Consider the following 4734-nt stretch of genomic DNA (forward strand, 5'->3'; position numbering starts at 1 on the left):
GGAAATACACAATGTGTTGAACGTACTCCTGTGGGTGTATGGTGGGGAACAGAGGCAGTGGGAAACCGAGCACAAGTCCACCCCGTAGGTCTGCCACCTTGGCACATCCTCAGGCCATGAATACCCCTCCCAGAGAGCTGCAGGCAGAACGAGAGTAGCTATGGGTTGCAAGTTCCTTGAGCTCCACAACAAGAATCCAACCTTCTTACCTTTGTAGAATTAATGTCTACCATGGGGCTTAACCCATTGGAAATGCTGATGAATATTTAAATAAGTAAAAACGTAAGCGAAACTAAAACCATGATAATAATAGTGTCAAGTACATGTAGTTATTAATCCCCTCATCTGTTTTGCAAGGAATAGTCTTCTACTGTTACTCAGAAGAGTACAAGTAGATCTCAATCGGCCAACATTGATCACACAGCTAATACATATATGAGCTTAGATTTAAGCCCAGGCAGCCTGGGTCTTCATTCCATGCACTTACTTCTAAATGTCTTATCTACTTAAAAAAGAAACTTATTGTTTTTAATAGTAATTTTGATTTTTGAAAAAAAAAAACTGTAAATCTTTTAGTTATCTTTTAGTTTGCTTTTTCTAGACTCTCTTCTATCCTTGTTTAAAAAAAAAAACTTTGACCACAGTTTATATACAAATTTATATGCTGCTTTTAAGGAACTAGTTATATAATTAACTTTGCCCCAAATCTCTTTGTAAAAATTTTTGCAGTGGGAACATTTCAAATGCATTTATTACTTTCTAGTCACGGTTCCTGATCCCAACACTGGAATTCTTCCGTGCCCTTTTGGTGTAGCACTCTAACATTTTCCCCAGAATTTGAATCTAGAAAGTAGCAATTGGCATTACTTAATTAGTACTCATGTCCTGGTGTTACTTGCTCAAGGGCATTCCACTGCACTCCATGTCAGCAGGACTGTGGCTCCCACAATCTGCTCAATACCTTATCCTCCATAATTTTCCATAATGAAAATAAATCAAGCAATGCCAGGTGCTTCTGCATGGAGGAGCCCTGAAAGAACTATGTCAAATGAACCAAGCCAGTGACCAAAGAGCATGTGAGGTGTGAGTTCAAGAGGGTGAGATTTCATAATCGGCAACAGAAACAGAAAGTAGAGTCATGATGGCCTAGGCCTGGAAAGAGGACAAAAGAGAGGACTGACTGCTAATGGGTACGCATTTTTGGGGGGTTCACTATAAAATATTCTAAAATGATGATTTGGGTTGCAAGTGCTAGATATGCTAAAAATCCATTCAATTATATACTTAAAATAGATCCATAGCATGTCAGTTATAGTTCAACAGGACTGATTTTATAATTAATCAACATAGGGTTCAGATAGCCCTGAGTTTTATCACTAGATGGTCAGATTCTCCAATCAGATAAATTTGACTCAGTTTTTATTTTGTCTAATTATACAAGCATCCAACAACATAACTATCTTACAAGATCAGGCATAGATCCATGGGCCTACATGCTGGTCTTGCTGGGCTGGACTGGGGTGAAACTGGCTGATCTTGGCTGAACCTGCTTATATTTGTATGCCTGAAATAATCTGGGAGTCAGCTGATTTGGATAGTGTCAGCTGATTTGAGTCACCTCCATCCAACAGGAGCCTCCCTGCCTGCTCCAGTGAGCTGTCTGACTGTTCAAGTGGAGATGGTGGAGTTCTAGAAGCACTGGATACCCAACAGACTGAGACTTAACCTTAAATTGAAAATTGGTACACTCTGTTCAATAGGCCACAGCAAGTTAAATTTATTCAGGATTCAACGGCAGGGGCTCACGAGTCACTAAAAATAATTACATTGCAAAAGATAAAGATGCAAAAAGTTATAAAGAACTCTAATTTGGAGCAATGAGTCTAACTTTTAATTTCATACTAATCACGCATGTAGTAACTAGCTTTGGGGACACTTGCATTTTCTTAAAAAAGAGATAAGACACACTTGACCTCCAATCAGATTACTTACTTGAAATTAGATTTAAATCTTCTTTAGGCTATTTATCTCAAAAAATAAATTGAGATTAAATATAGAGAGTTTTCCATATTTATTATCAGCAACTGCTTTACAATCTGTGGGCATAAAAAGTAGAGTCTAAACTAATGCATACTGGAAAAATCAGAAGTTTCTGAGAATTGAAAACCTATTTAGATAATACCTGCATCTGAATAGAAGCAGAGTACAGAAAATTCTTACATGTCCACAGTGAGTCACCCATTTGATTTATTTTGGCCGGGTGTAAGATGCTAGACATGCAAGCATGAATAAGAGTTTGCTCATTCCTTGTGGACTAAGGTGAAAGGGAGAGAGAATTATGTGCTGGAACCCAGATATGTGAGAATTTTGAGAAGTAATCAGAAAGCATTAAGTGCATCTGAGAAAACCACTAGAGTGACAATAAAAAGGCTCCATTATGTTTGGCAGAGTCTATTTATTCTAAAATGTTAGTTGAGAAAATACAACACGCAAGGCTCTCTGTTGAATCTGAAATACAGAGTTAATAAGGCTCCCTGGTTTCAAAGGGCAGAAAGTCCAGGGAGAGCGAACAGATATCAAAGACGAATGATACCGTGTGGCAAGTCCTTTGATGGAGCTTGCTGTGCGGACAATACGCGCCTGCAGTGACGAGAGAAAGCCAAAGCAAGGCTGTAGCAGCCGGGGTGACCAGTGAAAGACCAAGACGAGCAATGAGAATTGAACAGGAGCAAAAATCAGGGAGCAACTGAAGGGCAACACTGAGATCCAGAGAGGTTTTTATTGAGTTTCTGTTTAGTTTTGTATGGGGACAACTGAAGCAGCTGTGAAAGCTAACGGGAGAAGCCAGCAGAAAAGAAGAACTGATGATAGAAGAGAACAAGAAATGGCCAGGGTCCTTTGAGGGGAAGTGGATCCGACACATACGGGAATTGTTTATTTGGGAAAGGAGTGGGATATGCCTTTTCTTTTGAGGCAGGAAAGAGAACAATAAATTTGGGAATGTGCCTATAGGTTTTAATGAAGTGTGTGAACATAATGTATGTATATATATAACAGTCTTGTAGGTATAGGGGTTCTTTCTTCCTCCCTCCATCCTTCTACCTTACTATTATCTCTAGAATTATCACAGTATCACAGTTCCTTAGTAACAGTTACAAGATTAACTTTCTGCTATTTACATGTATCATGGCACGGTAGGTATAAATAGAGGTAGAAAATCTAGTGTTGTGCTGTATGGGCATATTCATAAACCTATATTTTCTAAACCAACTATCTTTACACAAAGTGGTTCCTGCTTTTGGGGGCCCAAGAGAAACAATGTAGAAAGATCAGGTGAGATTAAAAACAACATTGGCACTTCTAAGGGACATTCCATAGATTTCCACTTGGCAAACAGGACAGAATCATAAAGATTGGAGATTTCCAGGAAGACCATAACATGTACATGCTTCGATGTCCTTTTGGAAAAGGCTGTGAGAGGCAGAATGAAATCGCTGTGGGCCTCCATATCCTGGCTGAGCCAGGGCTCTGAGAGGCAGTGACTTAGAGCCTCCACATCCTGGCTGAGCCAGGGCTCTGAGAGGCAGTGACTTAGAGCCTCCACATCCTGGCTGAGCCAGGGCTCTGAGAGGCAGTGACTTAGAGCCATGGACACGAAGATGGGAAAGAACACCAGACGGTTGAGAGCTACTGAGCAAGGATTGATGTTCTCCAGGAGAGCTGCTGGAGAGGCCAGGCTGGTTTGGGGGAAGCTTTCACAGGAAACTTCATCAGATGCAAACTTATCCCAATGATTTCCATGCATTCCACAGCTGAGCGTTAGGAAGACTGCCTGCTGCTTGGGATTTATATGCTGCCAACTCTCTTCTACGACTGTGTTGGCTCCACACAGTCTCTATATATAAGTGTACAGGGCGTATTACACGTTTCCTGGGTGCCATTCGTTTCTAAGCCAACTCGCTGCTTTTAACACAGTAGTAGTACTTGCGGTTGTGCCTGAAAATTGCTAGGCACGAACCCACTAGAGCGTTGATGGTGCATGCCACCCTAATTCCTGAAAATGTACACCCTTCAACCCTAAATGTCAGTTTTGATTTTCCCTATTAAAAATCTGCTTGCTGCTTTCTAAAAACACAAGAGGATGAGGCAGGGGGGTTGATCCTTTTACATTTTTCTTAATAATACAATTTAAGGTAATTATACTGGAAAAAAAACTGCAGATAACCATTAATCACAACCTTGATGTGATTAAGGGGAAAAAAAAGCCTACTGTCAGACAGTCTAGACTAGTAAATCAGCTTTGTTATATGGGGCCTGCCAAGTTCTTGAGCCTCAGTTTTGGGAAAAGTTTTCAATTAGCAATAATCGCGCCTCGGATAAACCTCATTGGCTACGATACTGCCACTGTGCAAAGCTGAGCCTCAGTTTTGTTCTCTGAATTGTTGAGCTAACTCTATACACACAAATACTTCAGTAAATGGATGGATGGCAGAAAGAGAAATGATGGATAGACATGTAAGCAGAAATGAATAATACAAAGATGATGATAGCAATGCTGAAGATGAATGATAAATGTAAAATGTATAGAAAGAACACAGATGGCAGATGGATGAATGGAGATAAGATGGATAGAGAGATAAATGGATGGGTATGGTACAAATGAGACAGGACAGAGGGAGTCAGCAATGAACATGATGGAGAAGGAAATGCACCTGTTACACAGGATGTACACAC

At 40.3% G+C, this 4734-nt stretch overlaps 1 pseudogene; it reads right to left on the reverse strand.

Annotated features, from left to right (window-relative positions):
• Positions 1-4333: 4333 nt before the first annotated feature.
• Positions 4334-4416, reverse strand: LOC118757647 (U4 spliceosomal RNA; annotated as a pseudogene).
• Positions 4417-4734: the final 318 nt, after the last annotated feature.

This window comes from Ochotona princeps, chromosome 15 (genome assembly GCF_030435755.1).
Source record: "Ochotona princeps isolate mOchPri1 chromosome 15, mOchPri1.hap1, whole genome shotgun sequence".
Classification (NCBI taxonomy): domain Eukaryota; kingdom Metazoa; phylum Chordata; class Mammalia; order Lagomorpha; family Ochotonidae; genus Ochotona; species Ochotona princeps.